Source organism: Neovison vison, chromosome 7, assembly GCF_020171115.1.
Source record: "Neovison vison isolate M4711 chromosome 7, ASM_NN_V1, whole genome shotgun sequence".
In the NCBI taxonomy this organism is placed as follows: Eukaryota; Metazoa; Chordata; class Mammalia; order Carnivora; family Mustelidae; genus Neogale; species Neogale vison.
Window position 1 is genome coordinate 170,145,052 of NC_058097.1, and position 16,390 is coordinate 170,161,441.

At 35.7% G+C, this 16,390-nt stretch overlaps 1 pseudogene; it reads left to right on the plus strand.

The window, feature by feature from the left end:
* Positions 1–10,016: 10,016 nt before the first annotated feature.
* Positions 10,017–16,390, plus strand: part of LOC122913582 — a 117,732-nt pseudogene continuing 111,358 nt past the window's right edge.

Sequence of the window (16,390 nt, forward strand, 5' to 3'; positions counted from 1 at the left end):
GAGTCAAAGACAGATGCTTAACTGACTGAGCCAGGCAAATGCCCCAGTCCAGCACAATCTTAATCAATATCCCAATAGGTTTTTTCAAGGTATCAACAATCTGGTTCTACTAAAGATACAGAGATATAATGAAATAAAGAAAAAGTTGGAGGACTTAAAATGCCATATTTAAGGCGTACCAAAAAGCTGTAATTATTAATACAGTGAGGGATTAATGTGAAGCATAGATAAAGGACGGGACAGAAGAGAGAATATAAGAGTAAATGTGTGCACGCATGTGTCTGTAGTCACCTATTTAATTGTTTATCTTCAAACAAATTTAGTTTGTTATGAAAACAAGAACTACTTAATTAACCATGCTGAAGCAAATGGTTATCCATGTGGAAAGAAGTCAACCTTTAACTCACACTATACCAAAAAATTAATTTAAAATGGAATATAGGTCTAAATATGAAAGTCAAAATGTTTAAATTCTAGAAGAAAACATTGGTGGATGTCTTTTTTACTTTGTATAAGAAAAATTTCTTAAACAACACACAAATTAATAGCCTATAAATACATGTGTATATACAAATATATAACATGTATATGTATGAAATGCATGTATATGTCTATATACATGGTAAATTATAATTATAGTGTTTCTAGATATGTGTGTATATATATCTATAAATTTAAAACTTGTACTCATCAAATGATACCATTAAATAAATGAAAGCTACAATCATAAGAAATATTTTCAATACATATACCTGAGAAAAGTGTATATTTTTCAAATACAAATATATTGACAAGACAATAAGAAAAAGTCAAACAGCCCAATACAATGATAAGCAAAAGACTTCAACAGACACTTCACAAAATATATCCAGATGGCCATGAAACATATAATAATATGCCAAGTTCCTCTAGTCATCAAGAAAATGCAAACTAAAATCACAGGAAAATACTGTTACACATCTCCCAGAATGACCAATATTTAAAGAGTTACAAATCTTTCAGCAACTGCATCCCCATGGTTAGAAAGAGTGAGGTGATTCTCATCACAGTCATAAGAAGGCCCTGATTTCAACTTTTGCTTAAGGCTAGAATTTCAAGTGAATTTTTATTTTTAATTATCTGATTTCCTTATAAACAAGCATCACACATGATTTTGGAATGTGGATTCCTTACTGCTTTTAGGTTTTGGATAAGAGCTCTCTAATCCTTAATGTGCCAGAGGCTTTTAATACTGCTCTCTGAAGAATAATCTTTCCTAGGGATATGTGCACCCCTATATTTATAGCAGCTTTATTTATACTAGCCAAATTATAGAAGCAGCATAAGCATCTATTGATAGATAAATGGATAAAAAAGATTCAGTATATATCTACAAGGGAATATTATTCAGTCATGAAAAGAATGAAATCCTACCATTTGTCACAACATGGATGGAGTCAGAGAGTATTATGCAAAGCAAAATAAGTCAAAGACAAATACCATATGATTTCACTCATATGTGGAATTTAAAAAGCAAAACAAATGAGCAAATAGGAAAAAAAAAAAAAATAGAGAGGGAGACAAGACAAGAAACAGGCTCTTAACTATTGAGAACAAACTCATGGTTACCAGAAGGGAGGTTTGTGTATGTGGCGGGGGCGGGATGGGGGAAATGGGTGGGATTAAGGAAGGTATTTGTTGCGGTAAGCACTGGGGGACCTATGGAAGTACTGAATCATTATCTTGTACATTTGAAACTAATATTACACTGTATTTTAACTAAAAAAATAAAATAAAATCTAAAAAATAACCTTCCTATTAAAAGTCAAAAGTTTCTCTCTTTTGACCTAGAAAGAAAGAAAGGGAATTAATTAATTAACTTATTAATTATTTAATTAATCACAGGGTTGCCTAGGTAGCTAGGTCAGTTAAATGTCTGTCTTCAGCTCAGGTCATGATCCCAGAGTTCTGAAATCAAGCCCCACATTGGGCTTCCTGCTCAGCATGGAGTCTGCTTCTCCCTTTCCTGTCTGTTGCCCCTCTCACTTGTGCATGCTCTCTCTCTCTCTCATTCTCTCTCTGCAATAAATAAAATCTCTAAAAATTTTAAAAAAATATAAAGCATTACAAATCCAGGTGTTGATGAAGATGTGGAGTAACTGAGGCTTTTACACATTGCAGGTGGGAGTGTAAAATGGTGCACACACTTTAGAAAATTCTTTTTCCTTTGTAATAAAATTAAATATACATGTATCCATAACTAAGTGATACTACTCCTAGGTAATATTCAAGAGAATGAGTGCTTTTGTACATGAATATTAATGTTTACAACTTTTTCATAAGTATAACAAAGTGAAAACAATGCAAATGTCCATCAGGAGGGAAATGAATAAGCAACCTTGGCATAGTCCTACAACAGAAGCTAGGCAAGAGGAAAACAAAACAAAACAAATGATGATGCGTACAACATGAAAATGAGAAGAAAACAGAAATTACCAGTGATTCTAGCACCTTGACATGCTAACAACAGTTTTTAAAAAAGGTAATTTCTCTCACAGCAAAATATTTTCCAACTATGTAAGAAAGTGGATGGTGTATAATTAGCATGCACACCATATACACATTAAGATTAACGTAGTACTTCTTTTCTGTATTACATAATGATTAATTTTCCAATTAAAATAGAACATTTCTTATTTCTTTAGTGGCTATAAGATATTTAATTATCTTGATTTGATAATCTGAACATTTAAGAACACTTCAAATCTCTTTCTGAAAAAGTTATTAAAATACTTCCTATATTATGTCTTAAAATTTATCATTATCATTATTTGATCATTATGTCTTTTGTCCATTGAAAGAAAAAATGTATATATTATTTTTGCAAAAAAAGTTTGAATACTCACAGCATTTAGTAAATTCATAGATAAATATTATAAAACATAAAGATAGTGTTAGATGCGATACCAAAATACAGTAAAGGACAGATTTTTAAAGGCAGAAAACTTGTTTTGATCTAATTTTATTCATAAGCACTTTTTTCCCACACAGATCTTCACTTTTTCCTCCTTGTTAGCAAAGCAGCAAATCTATCAAAACCTCTCTTAATAGAAAACCTGTACAGACTTTCAAAGCAAATGTGCTCTCACATGTGGCATTGTATGCATTTTACTACCTTGGGTGATTTTTATGGCTTAACTTGTTCCAAATGAAATGTAATTTGTCTAAAAGAGTCAGTTTTAACTTCTGACTTTTATTAAGAATAAAGAATTACTATGTTTCCCCATTCTTTATCCAAAATGAATATGAAAATTGTCTTCTGAGAATTATTTTATAACTGTTTTCTAAGAGTATTAATTTTTTCAATGGAGTTAAAACCTCCTGGAATTCTATCTAGGCCAACATTTTCAAAATGCTAATGCTTTTGAAATGATCTCAATATATTTAAAAGTTCTGATTGTTTGAGTATTGTATTCTCATAGAAACAGTACTACCATTTTATTTTAATACGAAGTGAGCACAATTTTGACATTGCAGTATATTTTCATTAAAATTAATTGGTAAATAGGAATAATTGATATTGAATGAGAACAATGAATCAGAATTCAGGAGAAATAATTTGCACAGATCAATATAAGCTGTTAGCTTACAATTTTTTAAAAGGTAAAATCATGGCTCTCATTCAAATATAAAATGGTTTTAGTTAATTAATTAATAAATGAGAGCCATTAAGATGTTAAACCAGTCTAAAAGACCCCTAAGAATTTAGCCATATATAGAAAATTTAAAAAAAAAAAATAGGGTAAGAATGCCGAGTTAGATTTAACAAACAAAAATAAAGGATACCCAGTTATATTTGAATTTCAAATAAACAATAAGTTGTTTGTTTTTTTCTTTTTTTTAATATAAGCATGTTCCAAAGCATAGGACGTAGTCATTACTAACAAAACATGTCCTGTGCTTGATCTGGTGACCCAAAATAAGAAAGCAATGCCTGGTAACTATTTTATTAAACATTAGGCAATTGGAAAGATTTGATTAAAATATATCTCCAGTGGTATGTCAAGGAGTTTTGAAGAGCAGACAAGAGTTGGGATGGGGAGAAAAATAGTCACAGTGTGGGGAAATAGTATTTTCACAGCAGCTGTTGATAAAATGCCAACCCTGACAAAATCCCTTCTTTCTGTAAGAAGGAAGACAAAAGAGGAGATGGTTATTTATATAAAGTGAGACAAAGGAAAGAAAAGGAAGTCCTGATGCTTCTGGAGCAGAACTATGGACACTGAAAACATGGAATTCCTGCCCTGCCTCACTTTCCATGACATCTAGCATTGTTTAGCTCATTTGCTAAATTAATTAAGCACCTCAATTAAAAGTCACCTTGACTGTAGCAATCAATCAATCCTCCAGTTTGTCCTGGTGCCTAAACTTGCCTCTCCAGGGAACATTAAACTTTCATTAACTTCTGGGCACACACACAAAAATGTCTACAGAAATTTTATTTTGGCCTTAATTCCCTTTGCCATAAACTGTGCCTACGAATGACTATGAAATAGATATTATTGTCTGTATCATTCTAAGGATGAGCAAACATGCTTGCAATATCTTTGATACTTTACTAGAGCCACAAAGCTAGAAAGTGACAGACTTAATATTTAAAACCACTTCTGCTCTTTTTAATCAGCTTCTAAACCACTTATTAAAATTCCGTGAATAACACTTAGAAAGGACAATTTTATTTTATGTAATTACAAAAGCTGAATTTTTTTTTAAAGTTAAAGAAAGCATTTCTTATGGGCAATGAAAATGTGAGTCATTTTTGTTCTTAGTCTTTTTTATATTAAAAGCATATTAATAAATGTTATCTAAAATCCAAAAAAAAAAAGAGTTAAACTACTCCTGAAGGCAATATAGTATGGAGATTAAGAGATGAATTTTGGCATCCTACATGCTTCATTTAGAAACTTGGTTCTGCCCCTAAATAGCTAAATGACTTTGGGAAGAATTAAACTCCCCAGAGTCCATTTGTTCATCTGAGAAGTGGACTAACAATATCATGGCTTCTTTGAAGACTTAATGAAATCACTATATATGTGTGTGTGTGTGTGTGTGTGTGTGTGTGCGTATTCATGTGTGTGTATAGATATATGTGTGTGTTTGTGTATGTGTATGTACATACACACACACACTATATGTATGCATATATATACATATATATACACACACAGTACCATAGAGCACATAGTGGGCTCTTACTAAGTGGCATTGATGAGTTCCTTTCCTCCATTTCTTGAAGGTGAATTGCAAGGACATAAAGAAAATAAGAACTTATATTCAAAAACTGAAAGTGTAGACAAGGAAGAAAAGGGCATTAAAACATTGCATCCGCATCGCTGGAGGTAAGTGTCCCAGGAGAGTCAGAGGCCTCTCAAGGAGGTAGTGGAGAAATAGCCAGGACATAGCCTGCATGTGCATTAAGTCTCCTAAAGGATAGGAATGTTAAAAGTGGGGTCTTTTGAATTCATGCTTTTTCCTTTGCAAAGACCTCTGAAGGTATTGCCCTCTGAAGAAATTAATCTATTCAGGAAACATATATTAAATGACTCATAGAAGCCAGGTACTGGAGGTTGTGTCCTGAAACTGTCGAAAATAATCTCAATGCATTTGGGTCATTGAAGGGTGGAGCTAGGAATAGCCATTAAGATACTGTAGCCCACTCATTTCCAAGTATGTATCTTTACTACTGTTCACCCTTTACCGCAAGCAGACACAGAGTAGAAATAGTTTTTTGGGAGGTAAAGCAAACATCAGAAAAGAATAAGTAAGGAATTCCAGTTGAAAGAGTACATTATAGTGACAGATTCTACTGAGGGGACCTTAGTCATTGGGGCAACTCGGGAAGCCAGTCACACACATACCTCAGAGTGTGAGGGAACCAGAGTGTACTCAACTCCTTCAGAGGGATGCTGGGAATTACTTCCTCAGCACCTCAGATCCTCTTCTGTGCAGATGAAACACAGGGTTAGGACCTCAGGCATGAGGAAGCAGGTATCAGCAGATTGTGGAATTAGGCAAATTTGCACTGAAATAGGAAGAGGAAGGGCATCTGGGTGGAGCTAATGGCCTCCTGAACTTAGATCTTATTTTGATGAGAGCTAGGTTAGGCAAACATAAACAAATTGTCTTTATTTTGTTTTTGGTTTTGTTTTTTTTTCACTGCAGGTTTTCTTAGTTGTTTTTTTTTTTAAAGATTTATTTATTTGTTTATTTATTTGTTTGTTTGAGGCAGGGGAGGAGCAGAATGAGAGGAGAGTGAGAATCTTCAAGCCAACTGCTTGCTAAGCACCGAGCCTGGGGTGGGGGGGCTCCATCCCAAGACCCTGGGATCATAACCTTAGTTGAAATTGAGTAGGGGCACTGAAGCAACTCAGCCACCCAAGTGACTCCAGGTGTTCTCAATTGTATTTGTATGTGAATGTAAATGTATATTATTGTGTAGTTTCCAGATAGGGGCATATTATAAGTGTTTCCCAAGAGATTTAACAAATACTCCTTTCATCTTCCAAACATCTTGTTAAGACTAGACTTTTTTAGTAATACTTCATTGTTTTATGATCTAGTCCCATTGCCTATATTTTATTAATGAGAAAAATTAGGTCTGTCTAAGTAGTAACATGTTCATACGAACACAAGAACTCAAAGTGCAGAAATGTAGGAAGAGGACATAGATTTGTCTGGCAAAAGGTAAGGCAGTGGGAATCAGAATTTGTGACAGCGATTTCCTGTTAAGTACATCCTTATCATTCCCTTCTGTGGAGGTCCCTTTCAGGCAAAAGGCCTGAGCAAAGGAAACTTGAGCAAAATGAAAGGGTCCACAGTGACCACCAAACTGAATGCAAACAGGGTCATTAAGAGACCCACCTCAGCAGCTCAGCCATTTAAAGGTCTGCCTTAAGCATCAGGGTCCTGGGATCAAGTCCCACATCTGGCTCTCTGCTCAGCCTGCTTCTTCCTCTGCCTGCCACCAGCCCTGCTTGTGCTCTCTCTTTCTCACAAACAAACAAACAAACAAATAAACATATAAAATCTTGGGGGAGGGGGGGAAGAGACCCAGGTATCCATTAGGTTTGCAGATTTTATATTTGGAAAATTTTATTTGTAAACCTCAGGAAATCATAGGTGAAAACAATAATCATTTAGGAAAAAAACTGAACAATTTTACTCATAGTATATTCATCTAGATTGCTGTGCCTTTTTTCCCCCAATTTCACTTTACACTTAGGTTGAGCCATGTGAAATTAATGTTTTCATAGTTCAAAATGAGTCAATTATTAGTAATTTCATATGGTTCCATTTAATAGATAAAATAGACCCGAGACTTCTGATAGGTTTGTAACAGGTAGCAGATACTTTTCATGATGAGCTGGCTGAAATTATGATCAGTATGTATTGTAAAATTTTAGGCTATTCTAGTAATCATAAAATCAGTTTTTCTTCATTCATTTAGTGAATATTTATTGAATCATGACCATATGCTATGCTATGCATAAGGCATAGTACAGAAGAGACGATTTCTTTACCCTCATAAAATCTACATTTCAGTGAGGAAATGGAAAATAAATAATATAAATAAATAAGAGGTATGCACAGTGTAAAGAAGAAACAGAGACACTGAGCACACACAGAAGAGAGAGAGTGTGTGAGAGTGAACATTTGGCACAGAATGATCAGACAAGTATTCAAAGAAAATCAAGTGAGGAATTCTCAAAGCCAGATTAAAAAAAAATTATATATATATATATATATATATATATATATATATATATATATAAAATTTCAGGAAGAGAAAGTGACCACTTGTTCTCTTTCCCCAAAATGGAGAACTATGGGGCTACAGTTTTGCATCCAAGATTTTACCAAGGTATAATAAAAGGCATAATAAAAAAATACAGGATGAGAACCAGTTCTTATGATGTTTTTGAATAGCAGAAGAATCTGGATTATAGAAAATGAGTAGATACTACATATCAGCAGCACTACCCCATCCTCATATAATGATGACTAGTAGCAGTATGGGTGATACATAATACAAAAGTACTTTAAACACAGTAAACATTTTCGTCCCTGTTCTGTGGATAGTACATTGATACTAAAAATCCCTTATGATTCTTGTTTACAGAATCTTTGGGTCAGAGGAAACCTGACAGGGAAATAGAAAAACGTGTCTATCTTCAAAAACAACCTTCAATTCCTCTTCCATTTCTGAGCTCTTTATTTACCAGTAAATGATGACTCCCGACAACTCGAGTCTTGTGAAATATCAAAACCTTTAACTCACACCTATTTATGAAGTCATTTGGCAGTCACTCGTACACACAGAGCTGGTCCTGGAGACTGAGCTATTTCCAGCTCCCCAGATGAGTCATTTAACCTCTCTCTACCCTTTAAAGATAGGAATAAATTGTTCCTTGGCCTACCTCACCAGGATGAAATGGCTATTGGTGAGATAATGTCTATAAAACAATTTGAATGTCTTACAAAAAAAAAGGGGGGGGGGCAAATGTTTTCAAAGCAGCTTGCTGGAATTTCTGACCCAGAGGCTGAAAAGGAAATCTGTGAAACTGGATTCTTTCACTGATTTTATGAGCACTGGGGATGGAGGAAGAGAGATCGTTTCTTGCCTGAACATGGGACACCATTGCTCTATAGTTACATGAAGGCTTAAGGAGAGAGGCTTTCCTGCCTTGAATAAATTTCTGATGAACAGTTACTGCTTTCACAATGATTCACCAGGCATAGGCATAGCTAAAAGATGCACCTGAAACTCAAAGATAGCAGACTGAAGGATTCTAATTTCTGAGTAAGCAACTCTTGCCTGGTTTCTGACCTATGGCATTAGCGACTACAACTTGACCTTGGTTGTAATCAGAAAGTCGTTCTAGTATTATTCTTCATTCACCAAATCCAAACCCTGGCCCCCCTCTCTGACTACCTGCCTCTCTATACTTACTATTTGCTTAAATCAGTCTGCTGGCATGCTAATACCTTGATTACTGTGGTCTTCTCCCACTGATTACCTGACCTAGTGTCTTACATTTCTCCATTTTATCCTTTGCATTCATGCCTTTTGTCTGCTTCCTGATGCTTCCATTGGTCGCTCTATCCCACCACTCCCAGACACAACCTTCGTTCCAGCCATGCTGAGTTATTTCTACTTCTCCGAAAACACAGTGCTATTTCAGCTCTGCCTTTTGTACATATGATTTCTGCCAAGGATACTCTTCCTTCTATAGGAGCAACGATATAGTATAGTGGTTAAGCAAGGGCTTTCGCCAAGATCAAATGCCCCTGCCCTATTGAACTAGCTGTCTTTGGGCAAAGTTCTGAACTTGCTCAGTGCCCCCTCTTCAAAAATAGAGATAATAATAATAATACCTATATCATAGCTTGTGATGTGATCAGATGTGATCACTGATACAGCCACTGTCATGTGGCAGGTCAGCTAGTCACCATCTCATCTACCCTTCTGCAGGGACCATAGGGTTCTGCCCTCACTCCCTCCCTTTGCAGAGGGAGCTGTGGATTCCAACATTCTCTCACTCATATTTTTTAAAAATTTTAAACAAGTTTTGCTACTTTTGGTACTTTTATTTTTTTTACAAAAGCAGCCAAAGCCATTTGCATTAATACACATACCTATGTACAGATGCCATTAAATGACCTTCACTAACAGCCTATCAATTGGCCAAATATTACATCCTTTTATACCATAAGTCACAATGAAATATAAGTGAACTGTAACTTATTTAATCATACTTACTGTTGAACTATAACCTATTTAATCATACTTACTGTTGTTTGTTTATATTATTTTGAAACTTTTTGCCACGGTATAATAAAGATCTTTACTTGTACTTTTGTATAAGTCCTTTATTCTTTTTCCTTCAGGATACAAAAGAGAATTATAAAGAGGAAGATACTGCAGATTGGCTCATTACATATGGACTCTGACTCCCTTCTAGATTCCCTTCTGCACTATGGCACTTGAAAAACTGCATTTACTAGGCTCCAGGGTTCAAGGCCATGACAAGGAATTTTGTCCTCCTTCAGGCACAGAGGTAATAGTGTTTCGTTCTTCTGGAGCTTTTGCAGCAGAGATGTTGGTTATAGGTCCCCAGAATCCTGGTTCCTATGTGATATGCAGTCCCAGCAATAGTTTTTCATGTGATGTTGAGTACGTTTTCCAGCTTGGTGGTATCAAGATTTATGGTATGTAAGCTCCATTCCTCAATCCTTCAAAGACTCTATAAATGCATACTCTTTAATGAATCTTCCTTGACCCAAGTTAGTTAGAGTGGATATTATTGTCATGTCATGGGAATCCGAATGATGTAGATGATGCTTCTGAATTTTTAGCTTTTTGAATACTTATTACTTAATTTATCTTCAAAATATTTGTATCATATACCTTCCTACAAGCAGTGCACAAGTTTCTGTTTTCCTGAAACTTCATCACCAGTAGATATTATTGTTAAAAAAAAAAATTAAAAAATAAAAAGACACTGATCAACCCTATCCCTGTCTGTTCATGCCTTCTTCCAGAGTTGTGGAGTGAATAAATAAATAGATACATTTATTTCCTTCATAACATATTTTATTTCATTTTATTTTATATTTAAGTTTTTTTTTATCTTTTTAAAATTTAACTTAATTTTTTTCATCATGGTAAGTGTACTCTAATCCCCATCCTCCTACTTCCCCCATTCCCCCCACTTATCTCCCCTCTGATAGCCATCAGTTTATTCTCTAGAATTAAGAATATGTTTCTTTAGAAAGGTCTCAGGTACACAACCTAACTCTACACCTAAAGAAGCTGGAGAAAGAACAAGAAAGAAACCGTAAGCCCAGCAGGAGAAGAGAAATCATAAAGATCAGAGCAGAAATCAATGAAATAGAAACCAAAAAAACAATAGAGCAAATCAACGAAACTAGGAGCTGGTTCTTTGAAAGAATTAATAAAATTGATAAACCCCTGGCCAGACTTATCAAAAAGAAAAGGGAAAGGACTCAAATAAATAAAATCATGAATGAAAGAGGAGAGATCACAACTAACACCAATGAAATACAAACTATTATAAGAACATACTATGAGGAACTCTATGCCAACAAATTTGACAATCTGGAAGAAATGGATGCATTCCTAGAAACATATAAACTACCACAACTGAACCAAGAAGAAATAAAAAACCTGAACAAACCCATAACCAGTAAGGAGATTGAAACAGTCATTAAAAATCTCCAAACAAACAAAAGCCCAGGGCCAGACGGCTTCCCAGGGGAATTCTACCAAACATTTAAAGAAGAACTAATTCCTATTCTCCTGAAACTGTTCCAAAAAATAGAAATGGAAGGAAAACTTCCAAACTCATTTTATGAGGCCAGCATCACCTTGATCCCAAAACCAGACAAGGATCCCATCAAAAAAGAGAGCTATAGACCAATATCCTTGATCAACACAGATGTGAAAAATCTCACTAAAATACTAGCCAATAGGATTAAACAGTACATTAAAAAGATTATTCACCACGACCAAGTGGTATTTATTCCAGGGCTGCAAGGTTGGTTCAACATTCACAAATCAGTCAATGTGATACAACACATCAATAAAAGAAAGAACAAGAACCATATGATACTCTCAACAGATGCTGAAAAAGCATTTGACAAAGTACAGCATCCCTTCCTGATCAAAACTCTTCAAAGTGTAGGGATAGAGGGCACATACTTCAATATCATCAAAGCCATCTATGAAAAACCCACTGCAAATATCATTCTCAATGGAGAAAAACTGAAAGCTTTTCCGCTAAGGTCAGGAACACGGCAGGGATGTCCATTATCACCACTGCTATTCAACATAGTACTAGAAGTCCTAGCCTCAGCAATCAGACAACAAAAGGAAATTAAAGGCATCCAAATCGGCAAAGAAGTAGTCAAATTATCACTCTTCGCAGATGATATGATACTATATGTGGAAAACCCGAAACACTCCACTCCAAAACTGCTAGAACTTGTACAGGAATTCAGTAAAGTGTCAGGATATAAAATCAATGCACAGAAATCAGTTGCATTTCTCTACACCAACAACAAGACAGAAGAAAGAGAAATTAAGGAGTCAATCCCATTTATAATTGCACCCCAAACCATAAGATACCTAGGAATAAACCTAACCAAAGAGACACAGAATCTATACTCAGAAAACTATAAAGTACTCATGAAAGAAATTGAGAAAGACACAAAGAAATGGAAAAATGTTCCATGCTCCTGGATTGGAAGAATAAATATTGTGAAAATGTCTATGCTACCTAAAGCAATCTACACATTTAATGCAATTCCTATCAAAGTACCATCCCTCTTTTTCAAAGAAATGGAACAAATAATTCTAAAATTTATATGGAACCAGAAAAGACCTCTAATAGCCAAAGAAAAAGAAAGCCAAAGTTGGTGGCATCACAATTCCGGACTTCAAGCTCTATTACAAAGCTGTCATCATCAAGACAGCATGGTACTGGCACAAAAACAGACAAATTGATCAATGGAACAGAATAGAGAGTCCAGAAATAGACCCTCAACTCTATGGTCAACTAATCTTCGACAAAGCAGGAAAGAATGTCCAATGGAAAAAAGACAGCCTCTTCAATAAATGGTGTTGGGAAAATTGGACAGCCACATGCAGAAAAATGAAATTGGACCATTTCCTTACACCACACTCAAAATGGATGAAGGACCTCAATGTGAGAAAGGAATCCATCAAAATCCTTGAGGAGAACACAGGCAGCAACCCCTTCGACCTCAGCCACAGCAACATCTTCCTAGGAACATCGCCAGGCAAGGGAAACAAGGGCAAAAATGAACTATTGGGATTTCATCAAGATCAAAAGCTTTTGCACAGCAAAGGAAACAGTTAACAAAATCAAAAGACAACTGACAGAATGGGAGAAGATATTTGCAAACGACATATCAGATAAAGGACTAGTGTCCAAAATCTATAAAGAACTTAGCAAACTCAACACCCAAAGAACAAATAATCCAATCAAGAAATGGGCAGAGGAAATGAATAGGCATTTCTGCAAAGAAGACATCCAGATGGCCAACAGACACATGAAAAAGTGCTCCATATCACTCGGCATCAGGGAAATACAAATCAAAACCACAATGAGATATCACCTCACACCAGTCAGAATGGCTAAAATCAACAAGTCAGGAAATGACAGATACTGGCGAGGATGCAGAGAAAGGGGAACCCTCCTATACTGTTGGTAGGAATGCAAGCTGGTGCAACCACTGGAAAACAGCACAGAGGTTCCTCAAAATGTTGAAAATAGAACTGCCCTATGACCCAGCAATTGCACTACTGAGTATTTACCCTAAAGATACAGACGTAGTGATCCAAAGGGGCACGTGCACCCGAATGTTTATAGCAGCAATGTCCACAATAGCCAAACTATGGAATGAACCTAGATGTCCATCAACAGATGAATGGATAAAGAAGAAGTGGTATATATATACACAATGGAATACTATGCAGCCATCAAAAGAAATGAAATCTTGCCATTTGCAACAACATGGATGGAACTAGAGTGTATCATGCTTAGCGAAATAAGTCAAGCAGAGAAAGACAACTACCATATGATCTCCCTGGTATGAGGAAGTGGTGATGTAACATGGGGGCTTAAGTGGGTAGGAGAAGAATAAATGAAACAAGATGGGTTTGGGAGGGAGACAAACCATAAGTGACACTTAATCTCACAAAACAAACTGAGGGTTGCTGGGGGGAGGGGGGTTTGGAGAAGGGGGGTGGGGTTATGGACATAGGGGAGGGTATGTGCTTTGGTGAGTGCTGTGAAGTGTGTAAACCTGGCGATTCACAGACCTGTACCCCTGGGGATAAAAATATATGTTTATAAAAAATAAAAAATTAAAAAAAAACGAGTACGTTTCTTTGTTTGTCTCCTTTTTTCCTTTTGCTTGTTTATTCTTTTTTTTTTAATTTTTTAATTTTTATTTATTTATTTGACAGAGAGAGAGATCACAAGTAGGCAGAGAGGCAGGCAAAGAGAGAGGAGGAAGCAGGCTCTCCACTGAGCAGAGAGCTCGATGCAAGGCTCGATCCCAGGATCCTGGGATCATGACCTGAGCCGAAGGCAGAGGCTTAACCCGCTGAGCCACTCAGGTGCCCCTTGCTTGTTTATTCTGTTTCTTAAATTCCACATATGAGTGAGATCATATGATATTTGTCTTTCTCTCATTGACTGATTTCACTTAGCATTGTAGTCTTAATAGTTTATTTTAATTTTGGCACTAATTTTATTAAAGATTCCTTAATGTTACAAATTGAATATCTCCCAGGTGTACATATTATATATACCGTATCTTATTAAATCCCACAAAGCCTAATGACTTGGGATTTTAGCCATTAACCCCTTCTACAAACAAGGATCGCCAAGACTTTAAAAGTATACTTACAGCAAATAAATGAAAGTATGAGAATCCAAATCCATGTAATCTGACCCATTTGCTCCTGCTAATTCCAGCTCATCACTTAGCTTACGGAATCATCTGTTAACCTTCACACTCCTCCTCTTGAGATGTGTAAGTTATAAGTTACATATTAATCATTAGTATTTATTGTGGGCAAAAGAAACAATCTGTAAATAAATATCTTTTTACATTTAATTTTTAGAAGATTTATTTATTTGACAGAAAGAGAGAGAAAGAGCACAAATAGGGAGAGCAGTAAACAGAGGAAGAAGGAGCAGCAGACTCCTCACTGAGCTGGGATCTTGACGTGGGGCTCAATCCCAGGACCCTGGGATCATGACCTGAGTGGAAGGCAGATGCTTAACCAGCTTAGCCACGCAGGTGCCCCTAAATTTAAACTTTTAATCATTGTTGATCAGTGCACCAGGCTAATTTACTAAAATATAATGAGTTGTTTATGAAAGTTGCTTCACTTAAAGATAAACCAGGACTGTTTAGCCCACCTATTCTCTGATAGCTGCCTGGCATTTCCCCACCTACACCATAAATAGTATGAAATTGTAAATATGTTTATGAAAGCATGATTTGCACACAAGTGATGTGTCTAAGTACTGATAGGAATCATGCACTGTTATGCAAATAAAACATAAGCTGTTCTAAAATGGTCCAGGACCCTAATAAGCAAAAAATGCCTAGTTCCAACACCGAATATCTGAGGACATTAGTCTCTTTTTTTTCTCCGTCTCTTCAGAGAGTACTGAGCAGGACGTGTACTGTTTCAGAAATGGCATAAAGTGACTTCCTTGAACTGTTTCGTTAAAGAACATACCCAAACAAAGGCTCACTTTCAAGTAATATTTAGGAGTAAACAGCAGGCAAAGTAGTAAACTGACTAATGTCCTGGAACAAGGTAGGGTATAACTTCTCTTCTGTTGGCTCACAGCCGTTCCATCGTTAAACTGACTGGGTGTGTGATTGGCTTGTTAACTGAGAATTACGTGAGACAGTAAATGGTACATGGTTTCCACGTTGCCTTTTCTGATTAATATCTGGAAACCAAGTCTTCCCTAACCCAAGTCAGCCAAAATTCTTAATTCAAATCAGCATTCAAATAACATAACCGACATTTGTCTCCAACAAGACGTTTATCTTCCAGGCAAAGTCAATAGATCACTGCTTCCTGCTTCCTGAGCATCTCTGTTTACCTCATGCATTAGTACATCGAGTACATTGAGTACATTGAGCGTGTGTGCGTTCTTTACGAACATGCTGATTTTACTTCTAGATTTTTTGCCACTTGAGATATTTTTTACACATTGTAGCACTCAGTTCAATTGTTGATATTGCAAAATGAGAATGAAATCTATCGTTGGAAAAATAAACCCTTCTCTGGTGCTTAGAAGTGGGCTTTAGGATGCTCAGGTATAACACAGAGGAAGAAAAAAGATGTCAAAAAGAAATGCCAGTGACTTAACATTTCCTAGGTTGTGTTTATTTGTAAAGGACTATACAAATAGTTCAAACCGAGTATAATTAATGCTGCAATCTCATCTGATTGGTTAGAGGAACAATAGGAAACAATTATTGTAGTTAAGCACAAGCACTGAAAAATTTCTTCTCCATTAGAAGGTGATTTCTCCAGAATAAAAGAATACTATATTGACATGTCAGAAACAATATTGGAGTACTGATGCCCTCTAAGCTGCAATTATCTAATTGTTAAAGAGAAGATAATGGCATTTGACCCATTTATCTCCTACAGTTGATAGAAGAAATGAAAAAAAAAAGTGAAAGTCTTAATGGATAATTGATTAAAGTTCACTGCTTTATTTTCTGTTTTGCCACTTATTGATCTAGCATATACTATTTAAATTCC